Source organism: Pseudophryne corroboree, unplaced genomic scaffold, assembly GCF_028390025.1.
Source record: "Pseudophryne corroboree isolate aPseCor3 unplaced genomic scaffold, aPseCor3.hap2 scaffold_90, whole genome shotgun sequence".
Classification (NCBI taxonomy): Eukaryota; Metazoa; Chordata; class Amphibia; order Anura; family Myobatrachidae; genus Pseudophryne; species Pseudophryne corroboree.
Window position 1 is genome coordinate 576,546 of NW_026970479.1, and position 12,180 is coordinate 588,725.

The 12,180-nt window shown below is 50.3% G+C and overlaps 14 non-coding genes and 4 pseudogenes across 14 annotated transcripts; all 18 read right to left on the bottom strand.

The window, feature by feature from the left end:
• Window positions 1-2,096: 2,096 nt before the first annotated feature.
• Window positions 2,097-2,259, bottom strand: LOC135045179 (U1 spliceosomal RNA). The gene has a single exon (XR_010237707.1). It is a non-coding gene; the product is annotated as a U1 spliceosomal RNA (small nuclear RNA).
• Window positions 2,260-2,411: 152 nt separating this feature from the next.
• Window positions 2,412-2,575, bottom strand: LOC135044835 (U1 spliceosomal RNA). Its single transcript, XR_010237373.1, has one exon. It is a non-coding gene; the product is annotated as a U1 spliceosomal RNA (small nuclear RNA).
• Window positions 2,576-3,271: 696 nt separating this feature from the next.
• Window positions 3,272-3,413, bottom strand: LOC135045255 (U1 spliceosomal RNA; annotated as a pseudogene).
• Window positions 3,414-3,565: 152 nt separating this feature from the next.
• On the bottom strand, window positions 3,566-3,729 carry LOC135045004 (U1 spliceosomal RNA). Its single transcript, XR_010237540.1, has one exon. It is a non-coding gene; the product is annotated as a U1 spliceosomal RNA (small nuclear RNA).
• Window positions 3,730-4,414: 685 nt separating this feature from the next.
• LOC135044442 (U1 spliceosomal RNA) lies at window positions 4,415-4,566 on the bottom strand (annotated as a pseudogene).
• Window positions 4,567-4,718: 152 nt separating this feature from the next.
• Window positions 4,719-4,882, bottom strand: LOC135044995 (U1 spliceosomal RNA). The gene has a single exon (XR_010237531.1). It is a non-coding gene; the product is annotated as a U1 spliceosomal RNA (small nuclear RNA).
• Window positions 4,883-5,556: 674 nt separating this feature from the next.
• LOC135045280 (U1 spliceosomal RNA) lies at window positions 5,557-5,719 on the bottom strand. The gene has a single exon (XR_010237787.1). It is a non-coding gene; the product is annotated as a U1 spliceosomal RNA (small nuclear RNA).
• Window positions 5,720-5,870: 151 nt separating this feature from the next.
• Window positions 5,871-6,034, bottom strand: LOC135044936 (U1 spliceosomal RNA). The gene has a single exon (XR_010237472.1). It is a non-coding gene; the product is annotated as a U1 spliceosomal RNA (small nuclear RNA).
• Window positions 6,035-6,708: 674 nt separating this feature from the next.
• On the bottom strand, window positions 6,709-6,871 carry LOC135045212 (U1 spliceosomal RNA). Its single transcript, XR_010237739.1, has one exon. It is a non-coding gene; the product is annotated as a U1 spliceosomal RNA (small nuclear RNA).
• Window positions 6,872-7,023: 152 nt separating this feature from the next.
• LOC135044930 (U1 spliceosomal RNA) lies at window positions 7,024-7,187 on the bottom strand. The gene has a single exon (XR_010237466.1). It is a non-coding gene; the product is annotated as a U1 spliceosomal RNA (small nuclear RNA).
• Window positions 7,188-7,882: 695 nt separating this feature from the next.
• On the bottom strand, window positions 7,883-8,024 carry LOC135045256 (U1 spliceosomal RNA; annotated as a pseudogene).
• A 152-nt stretch (window positions 8,025-8,176) lies between these two features.
• On the bottom strand, window positions 8,177-8,340 carry LOC135045005 (U1 spliceosomal RNA). The gene has a single exon (XR_010237541.1). It is a non-coding gene; the product is annotated as a U1 spliceosomal RNA (small nuclear RNA).
• A 685-nt stretch (window positions 8,341-9,025) lies between these two features.
• Window positions 9,026-9,177, bottom strand: LOC135044443 (U1 spliceosomal RNA; annotated as a pseudogene).
• Window positions 9,178-9,329: 152 nt separating this feature from the next.
• Window positions 9,330-9,493, bottom strand: LOC135044996 (U1 spliceosomal RNA). Its single transcript, XR_010237532.1, has one exon. It is a non-coding gene; the product is annotated as a U1 spliceosomal RNA (small nuclear RNA).
• Window positions 9,494-10,167: 674 nt separating this feature from the next.
• Window positions 10,168-10,330, bottom strand: LOC135045281 (U1 spliceosomal RNA). Its single transcript, XR_010237788.1, has one exon. It is a non-coding gene; the product is annotated as a U1 spliceosomal RNA (small nuclear RNA).
• Window positions 10,331-10,481: 151 nt separating this feature from the next.
• On the bottom strand, window positions 10,482-10,645 carry LOC135044937 (U1 spliceosomal RNA). The gene has a single exon (XR_010237473.1). It is a non-coding gene; the product is annotated as a U1 spliceosomal RNA (small nuclear RNA).
• A 674-nt stretch (window positions 10,646-11,319) lies between these two features.
• LOC135045213 (U1 spliceosomal RNA) lies at window positions 11,320-11,482 on the bottom strand. Its single transcript, XR_010237740.1, has one exon. It is a non-coding gene; the product is annotated as a U1 spliceosomal RNA (small nuclear RNA).
• A 152-nt stretch (window positions 11,483-11,634) lies between these two features.
• Window positions 11,635-11,798, bottom strand: LOC135044932 (U1 spliceosomal RNA). Its single transcript, XR_010237468.1, has one exon. It is a non-coding gene; the product is annotated as a U1 spliceosomal RNA (small nuclear RNA).
• Between the last annotated feature and the right edge of the window lie 382 nt (window positions 11,799-12,180).

Here is a 12,180-nt window from a genome sequence, read left to right on the forward strand (position 1 = left end):
GGCTCCTTATATAGAATCCGAGTCTCGTGAGAATCCGACAGCGGGATGATGACGTTCGGGCGCGCTCGGGTTAACCGAGCAAGGCGGGAGGATCCGAGTCTGCTCGGACCCGTGCAAAAAAGGGTGAAGTTCGGGCGGGTTCGGATTCCGAGGAACCGAACCCGCTCATCTCTAATGGCCACCCAGCATGACGCCTCCCTTCTTGACCATGCTGTAATTGCAGTCACACTGCAGTTCAGCGTGATCATAAAAAATGGTGTAGCCTCCTGCTGGTGCAGACTGTATGTGCGCGCAGGAAGCCGCCACCATTTTTGTGATCACAGCGGCTGAATGTGATGTCATACAGCCGCTGTGACCACGCCCCCTGTGTCTCCTCCATTGCAGACCCCATTTTGAAGCCTTGCCTCCGCACCGCTCCATCCCTGACTTGGAAATGGAGTGTTGCTGACCCCCCTCTCCCCCCCTGCCCCGATTGACAGGCAGAGGCGATCGCATTCTCTGCGGGGTGCCGCAGAAAATGCAGGCACATGCGTATGCTCTTAGCAATTTTTGCAGTTGGATCGCTTATTGTGATTGCAATCCAACCTGAATCAGGCCCTATTACCTATCACAATGCGCTGCGGGCAGTACAAAATTGGTTTAATATAGGAGAAAAACCCCCAGACCTGTGCTCCTTAACTGTACCTGGTGGCTAGTGGAGCGGCTGCCCAGTAATCAGTGTCCACGCCAGTGCGCACACGGTCCACCCCCTACGGCCACGCTCCCCTTCATCAGCGGCCTCGTGATCCGGAAGGGCGGTGTGTGTGTGACTGACCTTAGGAAGAAACCGGAGCCTCCGCTGCAGTGACCCAGCAACCAGGGCACGGGAGTATACAGCGCCGCTGGGAGTGATGAAGCTACAGTAAAGATGTCTATTAGACCTAGCCTGCTGCAGCCCTTGTAGATTCTCATAAAACAAGTTCTTCTTTTCTTGTCAAAATTAATAGCTAAGAATAGGCTGCCTGAGGCAGGCCCCTGTTAAGTGGCCTGCTACTGAAGGCACCAACTACAAACTGAGCTCCCTGTTCATGGAAGCGGGGTTATAGAGGAGAATGCACTGAGCTTCTTGGGAACAGTCAAAAGCTTTGAGCCGGTTGGTGCCTCAGATCAAGATCCTACTCTACACCCCAATGTGAATCCTTGTGGAGTCCAGTGTACCCCACAGAAGAAATTAATGTGTCACACCCATTGGCAGCAACCTTAGAATAGCTGCTGACGGGCACAATTGAGAAAGGAAGGGGGGGGACACATTTGAATCCAACACATAGATGCAATTCAAATATGTAATTTGTACCTTCCTATTTTAAAATATAATGGATGAACCTCACCCTGTGAGAACAATCTTCATGATCAAGAGATCTCATTTGCAAAATAAGTATGAGTTGGGATAGGGCTGGGGAGGGTGGCTGCTCGGGCAGCCCCTCCCCCGTCAAGTTAAGGAGATTCAACTGAGGAAGCACAAGGGAACTCTCGTCTGGGGACAACAACTGCAGGGAGACCACATCTTTTCAGATGAACATGGGAGGGCGGAAGGCTGCCTAATACTGAAGCACCATCAAATATCAAACCATATGCAACAACTAGTACAAGCATTCCTGGGGGAAGGTCTGCAGAAGACGGATTTGCATACGGTGATGTCATCCAAGCAGTGGGCCAAAGTTGGCTGGAACCCTCATCTGCATATGAAAAGAGAAAAGGGGCATGCAGGGCATGGCGGCCTTTTGCGGTGCTTGGATGACCCTTAGTTCGCATTAAACACCCCCACCCTCCTTTTGTGTGGGGCTCATGTTGGCTCTGCCCCAGCCCCTGAAGCATTCAAGCTGATTTCTTGCAGCAGCTGGGCACTGTAACAGCTCCAGAGCTGCTCTGTAAGGCAACTAAAAGGGTGTGGGCCCTGCAGCACTACCTGTAGTTCGCATTGTGCGTTTGAAGGCACAAAGTAAGCAGACAGGAGGATAAGTCAGGATAGTGCGCAAGGGCATAGAAGGGAGCGGCTCAAGAAAAGAGAAGTGGAAACAGACAGCAAACTAGGCTGGAGAGAGACCTGAGACAAAGAGATCTGAATTATACGAGAGCCGACCAGGGGAAACACAAATTATGCAGTCAAGTTTCCCACATTTGGGGAAATCGCAGGGGCAGCACACCCAGAGTGCAATGGGTGAGCCTTGCCCTGGGAGAAGCACCTTCATGATCATAGTATCTCACCTGGCAGGTAAGTAGGAGTTGGGCTAGAGCTGGGGAGGGTCGCTGCTCGGGTACCCCCCTGTAAAGTGAAGGAGATCCAACTGAGGCAGCACAAGGGAACTCTCGAAAGAAGAACAAGGCTAGAGGAAAATCTGAGACAAAGAAATCTGACTTTTACCAGAGCTGACCAGAGGAAAGCACAAACACAGTCCCCCACTACCACAAATAATGCAGTCAAGTTTCCCACATTTGGGGAAATCACAGGGGTCAGCATACCCAAAATGCAATGAATGAACCTCACCCTGGGAGAACAATCTTCATGACCATGGTATCTCCTATGCAAAATAAGTATGATTTGGAATAGGGCTGGGGAGGGCCGCTGCTCATGCACATCTCTGTCAAGTAAAGGAGATTCGACTGAGGCAGCACAAGGGAACTCTCATCTGGGGACAACAACTGCAGGGAGAACACATATTTTCAGATGAACATGGGAGGGCAGAAGGCTTGCATAATACTGAAGCACCCCCAAACAACAAACCAAATGCAACAACTAGTGCAAGCATTCCTGGGGGAAGTTCTGCAGAAGACGGATTTGCATACTTTGATGTCATCCAAGCAGTGGGTCAAAGTTGGCTTCAACCCTCATCTGCATATGAAAAGAGAAAAGGGGCGTGCAGGGCATGGCGGCCTTTTGCGGTGCTTGGATGACCCCTAGTTCGCATTAAACACCTCCACCCTCCTTTGGTGTGGGGCTCATGTTGGCCATGCCCCATCCCCTGAAGCATTCAAGCTGATTTCTTGCAGCAGCTGGGCACTGTAACAGCTCCAGAGCTGCTCTGTAAGGCAAGTAAAAGGGTGTGGGCCCTGCAGCACTACCTGTAGTTTGCATTGTACATTGGAAGGCACAAAGTAAGCAGACGGGAGCAGAAGTCAGGATAGTGCACAAGGGTATAGAAGGGAGGGGCTCAAGAAAAAAGAAGTGGAAACAGACAGCAAACTAGGCTGGAGAGAGACCTGAGACAAAGAGATCTGAATTATATGAGAGCCGACCAGGGGAAACACAAATTATGCAGTCAAGTTTCCCACATTTGGGGAAATCGCAGGGGCAGCACACCCAGAGTGCAATGGGTGAGCCTTGCCCTGGGAGAAGCACCTTCATGATCATAGTATCTCACCTGGCAGGTAAGTAGGAGTTGGGCTAGAGCTGGGGAGGGTCGCTGCTCGGGCACCCCCCTGTCAAGTGAAGGAGATCCAACTGAGGCAGCACAAGGGAACTCTTGAAAGAAGAACAAGGCTAGAGGAAGATCTGAAACAAAGAAATCTGACTTTTACCAGAGCTGACCAGAGGAAAACACAAACACAGTCCCCCACTACCACAAATAAAGCAGTCGAGTTTCCCACATTTGGGGAAATCACAGGGGTCAGCATACCCAGAATGCAATGAATGAACCTCACCCTGGGAGAATAATCTTCATGACCATGGTATCTCCTATGCAAAATAAGTATGATTTGGGATAGGGCTGGGGAGGGCCGCTGCTCAGGCACATCTCTGTCAAGTAAAGGAGATTCAAATGAGGCAGCACAAGGGAACTCTCATCTGGGGACAACAACTGCAGGGAGAACATATATTTTCAGATGAACATGGGAGGGCAGAAGGCTGCCTAATACTGAAGCACCCCCAAACAACAAACCAAATGCAACAACTAGTGCAAGCATTCCTGGGGGAAGGCCTGCCGCAGATGGATTTGCATATGGTGATGTCATCCAAGCAGTGGGTCAAAGTTGGCTTCAACCCTCGTCTGCATATGAAAACAGAAAAGGGGCGTGCAGGGCATGGTGGCCTTTTGCGGCGCTTGTCTGACCCCTAGTTTGCATTAAACACCTCCACCCTCCTTCGGTGTGGGGCTCATGTTGGCTATGCCCCAGCCCCTGAAGCATTCAAGCTGATTTCTTGCAGCAGCTGGGCACTGTAACAGCTCCAGAGCTGCTCTGTAAGGCAAGTAAAAGGGTGTGGGCCCTGCAGCACTACCTGTAGTTTGCATTGTGCATTGGAAGGCACAAAGTAAGCAGACGGGAGGAGAAGTCAGGATAGTGCACAAGGGTATAGATGGGAGGGGCTCAAGAAAAAAGAAGTGGAAACAGACAGCAAACTAGGCTGGAGAGAGACCTGAGACAAAGAGATCTAAATTATACGAGAGCCAACCAGGGGAAACACAAATTATGCAGTCAAGTTTCCCACATTTCGGGAAATCGCAGGGGCAGCACACCCAGAGTGCAATGGGTGGGCCTTGCCCTGGGAGAAGCACCTTCATGATCATAGTATCTCACCTGGCAGGTAAGTAGGAGTTGGGCTAGAGCTGGGGAGGGTCGCTGCTCGGGCACCCCCCTGTCAAGTGAAGGAGATCCAACTGAGGTAGCACAAGGGAACTCTCGAAAGAAGAACAAGGCTAGAGGAAGATCTGAAACAAAGAAATCTGACTTTTACCAGAGCTGACCAGAGGAAAACACAAACACAGTCCCCCACTACCACAAATAAAGCAGTCGAGTTTCCCACATTTGGGGAAATCACAGAGGTCAGCATACCCAGAATGCAATGAATGAACCTCACCCTGGGAGAACAATCTTCATGACCATGGTATCTCCTATGCAAAATAAGTATGATTTGGAATAGGGCTGGGGAGGGCCGCTGCTCATGCACATCTCTGTCAAGTAAAGGAGATTCAACTGAGGCAGCACAAGGGAACTCTCATCTGGGGACAACAACTGCAGGGAGAACACATATTTTCAGATGAACATTGGAGGGCAGAAGGCTGCCTAATACTGAAGCACCCCCAAACAACAAACCAAATGCAACAACTAGTACAAGCATTCCTGGGGGAAGTTCTGCAGAAGACGGATTTGCATATGGTGATGTCATCCAAGCAGTGGGTCAAAGTTGGCTTCAACCCTCATCTGCATATGAAAAGAGAAAAGGGGTGTGCAGGGCATGGCGGCCTTTTGCGGTGCTTGGATGACCCCTTTTTCGCATTAAACACCCCCACCCTCCTTTGGTGTGGGGCTCATGTTGGCCATGCCCCATCCCCTGAAGCATTCAAGATGATTTCTTGCAGCAGCTGGGCACTGTAACAGCTCCAGAGCTGCTCTGTAAGGCAAGTAAAAGGGTGTGGGCCCTGCTGCACTACCTGTAGTTTGCATTGTGCATTGGAAGGCACAAAGTAAGCAGACGGGAGGAGAAGTCAGGATAGTGCGCAAGGGCATAGAAGGGAGCGGCTCAAGAAAAGAGAAGTGGAACCAGACAGCAAACTAGGCTGAAGAGAGACCTGAGACAAAGAGATCTGAATTATACGAGAGCCGACCAGGGGAAACACAAATTATGCAGTCAAGTTTCCCACATTTAGGGAAAACGCAGGAGCAGCACACCCAGAGTGCAATGGGTGAGCCTTGCCCTGGGAGAAGCACCTACATGATCATAGTATCTCACCTGCCAGGTAAGTAGAAGTTGGGCTAGAGCTGGGGAGGGTCGCTGCTCGGGTACCCCCCTGTCAAGTGAAGGAGATCCAACTGAGGCAGCACAAGGGACTCTCGAAAGAAGAACAAGGCTAGAGGAAGATCTGAGACAAAGACATCTGACTTTTACCAGAGCTGACCAGAGGAAAGCACAAACACAGTCCGCTACTACCACAAATAATGCAGTCGAGTTTCCCACATTTGGGGAAATCACAGGGGTCAGCATACCCTGAATGCAATGAATGAACCTCACCCTGGGAGAACAATCTTCATGACCATGGTATCTCCTATGCAAAATAAGTATGATTTGGGATAGGGCTGGGGAGGGCCGCTGCTCAGGCACATCTCTGTCAAGTAAAGGAGATTCAACTGAGGCAGCACAAGGGAACTCTCATCTGGGGACAACAACTGCAGGGAGAACACATATTTTCAGAAGAACATGGGAGGGCAGAAGGCTGCCTAATACTGAAGCACCCCCAAACAACAAACCAAATGCAACAACTAGTGCAAGCATTCCTGGGGGAAGGCCTGCAGCAGATGGATTTGCATATGGTGATGTCATCCAAGCAGTGGGTCAAAGTTGGCTTCAACCCTCGTCTGCATATGAAAAGAGAAAAGGGGCGTGCAGGGCATGGCGGCCTTTTGCGGCGCTTGGATGACCCCTAGTTCGCATTAAACACCTCCACCCTCCTTCGGTGTGGGGCTCATGTTGGCTATGCCCCAGCCCCTGAAGCATTCAAGCTGATTTCTTGCAGCATCTGGGCACTGTAACAGCTCCAGAGCTGCTCTGTAAGGCAAGTAAAAGGGTGTGGGCCCTGCAGCACTACCTGTAGTTCGCATTGTGCTTTGGAAGGCACAAAGTAAGCAGAGAGGAGGAGAAGTCAGGATAGTGCGCAAGGGCATAGAAGAGAGCGGCTCAAGAAAAGAGAAGTGGAAACAGACAGCAAACTAGGCTGGAGAGAGACCTGAGACAAAGAGATCTGAATTATACGAGAGCCGACCAGGGGAAACACAAATTATGCAGTCAAGTTTCCCACATTTGGGGAAATCGCAGGAGCAGCACACCCAGAGTGCAATGGGTGAGCCTTGCCCTGGGAGAAGCACCTTCATGATCATAGTATCTCACCTGGCAGGTAAGTAGGATTTGGGCTAGAGCTGGGGAGGGTCGCTGCTCGGGTACCCCCCTGTCAAGTGAAGGAGATCCAACTGAGGCAGCACAAGGGAACTCTCGAAAGAAGAACAAGGCTAGAGTAAAATATGAGACAAAGAAATCTGACTTTTACCAGAGCTGACCAGAGGAAAGCACAAACACAGTCCCCCACTACCACAAATAATGCAGTCAAGTTTCCCACATTTGGGGAAATCACAGGGGTCAGCATACCCAAAATGCAATGAATGAACCTCACCCTGAGAGAACAATCTTCATGACCATGGTATCTCCTATGCAAAATAAGTATGATTTGGAATAGGGCTGGGGAGGGCCGCTGCTCATGCACATCTCTGTCAAGTAAAGGAGATTCGACTGAGGCAGCACAAGGGAACTCTCATCTGGGGACAACAACTGCAGGGAGAACACATATTTTTAGATGAACATGGGAGGGCAGAAGGCTGCCTAATACTGAAGCACCCCCAAACAACAAACCAAATGCAACAACTAGTGCAAGCATTCCTGGGGGAAGTTCTGCAGAAGACGGATTTGCATACGGTGATGTCATCCAAGCAGTTGGTCAAAGTTGGCTTCAACCCTCATCTGCATATGAAAAGAGAAAAGGGGCGTGCAGGGCATGGCGGCCTTTTGCGGTGCTTGGATGACCCCTAGTTCGCATTAAACACCTCCACCCTCCTTTGGTGTGGGGCTCATGTTGGCCATGCCCCATCCCCTGAAGCATTCAAGCTGATTTCTTGCAGCAGCTGGGCACTGTAACAGCTCCAGAGCTGCTCTGTAAGGCAAGTAAAAGGGTGTGGGCCCTGCAGCACTACCTGTAGTTTGCATTGTACATTGGAAGGCACAAAGTAAGCAGACGGGAGCAGAAGTCAGGATAGTGCACAAGGGTATAGAAGGGAGGGGCTCAAGAAAAAAGAAGTGGAAACAGACAGCAAACTAGGCTGGAGAGAGACCTGAGACAAAGAGATCTGAATTATATGAGAGCCGACCAGGGGAAACACAAATTATGCAGTCAAGTTTCCCACATTTGGGGAAATCGCAGGGGCAGCACACCCAGAGTGCAATGGGTGAGCCTTGCCCTGGGAGAAGCACCTTCATGATCATAGTATCTCACCTGGCAGGTAAGTAGGAGTTGGGCTAGAGCTGGGGAGGGTCGCTGCTCGGGCACCCCCCTGTCAAGTGAAGGAGATCCAACTGAGGCAGCACAAGGGAACTCTTGAAAGAAGAACAAGGCTAGAGGAAGATCTGAAACAAAGAAATCTGACTTTTACCAGAGCTGACCAGAGGAAAACACAAACACAGTCCCCCACTACCACAAATAAAGCAGTCGAGTTTCCCACATTTGGGGAAATCACAGGGGTCAGCATACCCAGAATGCAATGAATGAACCTCACCCTGGGAGAATAATCTTCATGACCATGGTATCTCCTATGCAAAATAAGTATGATTTGGGATAGGGCTGGGGAGGGCCGCTGCTCAGGCACATCTCTGTCAAGTAAAGGAGATTCAAATGAGGCAGCACAAGGGAACTCTCATCTGGGGACAACAACTGCAGGGAGAACATATATTTTCAGATGAACATGGGAGGGCAGAAGGCTGCCTAATACTGAAGCACCCCCAAACAACAAACCAAATGCAACAACTAGTGCAAGCATTCCTGGGGGAAGGCCTGCCGCAGATGGATTTGCATATGGTGATGTCATCCAAGCAGTGGGTCAAAGTTGGCTTCAACCCTCGTCTGCATATGAAAACAGAAAAGGGGCGTGCAGGGCATGGTGGCCTTTTGCGGCGCTTGTCTGACCCCTAGTTTGCATTAAACACCTCCACCCTCCTTCGGTGTGGGGCTCATGTTGGCTATGCCCCAGCCCCTGAAGCATTCAAGCTGATTTCTTGCAGCAGCTGGGCACTGTAACAGCTCCAGAGCTGCTCTGTAAGGCAAGTAAAAGGGTGTGGGCCCTGCAGCACTACCTGTAGTTTGCATTGTGCATTGGAAGGCACAAAGTAAGCAGACGGGAGGAGAAGTCAGGATAGTGCACAAGGGTATAGATGGGAGGGGCTCAAGAAAAAAGAAGTGGAAACAGACAGCAAACTAGGCTGGAGAGAGACCTGAGACAAAGAGATCTAAATTATACGAGAGCCAACCAGGGGAAACACAAATTATGCAGTCAAGTTTCCCACATTTCGGGAAATCGCAGGGGCAGCACACCCAGAGTGCAATGGGTGGGCCTTGCCCTGGGAGAAGCACCTTCATGATCATAGTATCTCACCTGGCAGGTAAGTAGGAGTTGGGCTAGAGCTGGGGAGGGTCGCTGCTCGGGCACCCCCCTGTCAAGTGAAGGAGATCCAACTGAGGTAGCACAAGGGAACTCTCGAAAGAAGAACAAGGCTAGAGGAAGATCTGAAACAAAGAAATCTGACTTTTACCAGAGCTGACCAGAGGAAAACACAAACACAGTCCCCCACTACCACAAATAAAGCAGTCGAGTTTCCCACATTTGGGGAAATCACAGAGGTCAGCATACCCAGAATGCAATGAATGAACCTCACCCTGGGAGAACAATCTTCATGACCATGGTATCTCCTATGCAAAATAAGTATGATTTGGAATAGGGCTGGGGAGGGCCGCTGCTCATGCACATCTCTGTCAAGTAAAGGAGATTCAACTGAGGCAGCACAAGGGAACTCTCATCTGGGGACAACAACTGCAGGGAGAACACATATTTTCAGATGAACATTGGAGGGCAGAAGGCTGCCTAATACTGAAGCACCCCCAAACAACAAACCAAATGCAACAACTAGTACAAGCATTCCTGGGGGAAGTTCTGCAGAAGACGGATTTGCATATGGTGATGTCATCCAAGCAGTGGGTCAAAGTTGGCTTCAACCCTCATCTGCATATGAAAAGAGAAAAGGGGCGTGCAGGGCATGGCGGCCTTTTGCGGTGCTTGGATGACCCCTTTTTCGCATTAAACACCCCCACCCTCCTTTGGTGTGGGGCTCATGTTGGCCATGCCCCATCCCCTGAAGCATTCAAGATGATTTCTTGCAGCAGCTGGGCACTGTAACAGCTCCAGAGCTGCTCTGTAAGGCAAGTAAAAGGGTGTGGGCCCTGCTGCACTACCTGTAGTTTGCATTGTGCATTGGAAGGCACAAAGTAAGCAGACGGGAGGAGAAGTCAGGATAGTGCGCAAGGGCATAGAAGGGAGCGGCTCAAGAAAAGAGAAGTGGAACCAGACAGCAAACTAGGCTGAAGAGAGACCTGAGACAAAGAGATCTGAATTATACGAGAGCCGACCAGGGGAAACACAAATTATGCAGTCAAGTTTCCCACATTTAGGGAAAACGCAGGAGCAGCACACCCAGAGTGCAATGGGTGAGCCTTGCCCTGGGAGAAGCACCTACATGATCATAGTATCTCACCTGCCAGGTAAGTAGAAGTTGGGCTAGAGCTGGGGAGGGTCGCTGCTCGGGTACCCCCCTGTCAAGTGAAGGAGATCCAACTGAGGCAGCACAAGGGACTCTCGAAAGAAGAACAAGGCTAGAGGAAGATCTGAGACAAAGACATCTGACTTTTACCAGAGCTGACCAGAGGAAAGCACAAACACAGTCCGCTACTACCACAAATAATGCAGTCGAGTTTCCCACATTTGGGGAAATCACAGGGGTCAGCATACCCTGAATGCAATGAATGAACCTCACCCTGGGAGAACAATCTTCATGACCATGGTATCTCCTATGCAAAATAAGTATGATTTGGGATAGGGCTGGGGAGGGCCGCTGCTCAGGCACATCTCTGTCAAGTAAAGGAGATTCAACTGAGGCAGCACAAGGGAACTCTCATCTGGGGACAACAACTGCAGGGAGAACACATATTTTCAGAAGAACATGGGAGGGCAGAAGGCTGCCTAATACTGAAGCACCCCCAAACAACAAACCAAATGCAACAACTAGTGCAAGCATTCCTGGGGGAAGGCCTGCAGCAGATGGATTTGCATATGGTGATGTCATCCAAGCAGTGGGTCAAAGTTGGCTTCAACCCTCGTCTGCATATGAAAAGAGAAAAGGGGCGTGCAGGGCATGGCGGCCTTTTGCGGCGCTTGGATGACCCCTAGTTCGCATTAAACACCTCCACCCTCCTTCGGTGTGGGGCTCATGTTGGCTATGCCCCAGCCCCTGAAGCATTCAAGCTGATTTCTTGCAGCATCTGGGCACTGTAACAGCTCCAGAGCTGCTCTGTAAGGCAAGTAAAAGGGTGTGGGCCCTGCAGCACTACCTGTAGTTCGCATTGTGCTTTGGAAGGCACAAAGTAAGCAGAGAGGAGGAGAAGTCAGGATAGTGCGCAAGGGCATAGAAGAGAGCGGCTCAAGAAAAGAGAAGTGGAAACAGACAGCAAACTAGGCTGGAGAGAGACCTGAGACAAAGAGATCTGAATTATACGAGAGCCGACCAGGGGAAACACAAATTATGCAGTCAAGTTTCCCACATTTGGGGAAATCGCAGGAGCAGCACACCCAGAGTGCAATGGGTGAGCCTTGCCCTGGGAGAAGCACCTTCATGATCATAGTATCTCACCTGGCAGGTAAGTAGGATTTGGGCTAGAGCTGGGGAGGGTCGCTGCTCGGGTACCCCCCTGTCAAGTGAAGGAGATCCAACTGAGGCAGCACAAGGGAACTCTCGAAAGAAGAACAAGGCTAGAGTAAAATATGAGACAAAGAAATCTGACTTTTACCAGAGCTGACCAGAGGAAAGCACAAACACAGTCCCCCACTACCACAAATAATGCAGTCAAGTTTCCCACATTTGGGGAAATCACAGGGGTCAGCATACCCAAAATGCAATGAATGAACCTCACCCTGAGAGAACAATCTTCATGACCATGGTATCTCCTATGCAAAATAAGTATGATTTGGAATAGGGCTGGGGAGGGCCGCTGCTCATGCACATCTCTGTCAAGTAAAGGAGATTCGACTGAGGCAGCACAAGGGAACTCTCATCTGGGGACAACAACTGCAGGGAGAACACATATTTTTAGATGAACATGGGAGGGCAGAAGGCTGCCTAATACTGAAGCACCCCCAAACAACAAACCAAATGCAACAACTAGTGCAAGCATTCCTGGGGGAAGTTCTGCAGAAGACGGATTTGCATACGGTGATGTCATCCAAGCAGTTGGTCAAAGTTGGCTTCAACCCTCATCTGCATATGAAAAGAGAAAAGGGGCGTGCAGGGCATGGCGGCCTTTTGCGGTGCTTGGATGACCCCTAGTTCGCATTAAACACCTCCAC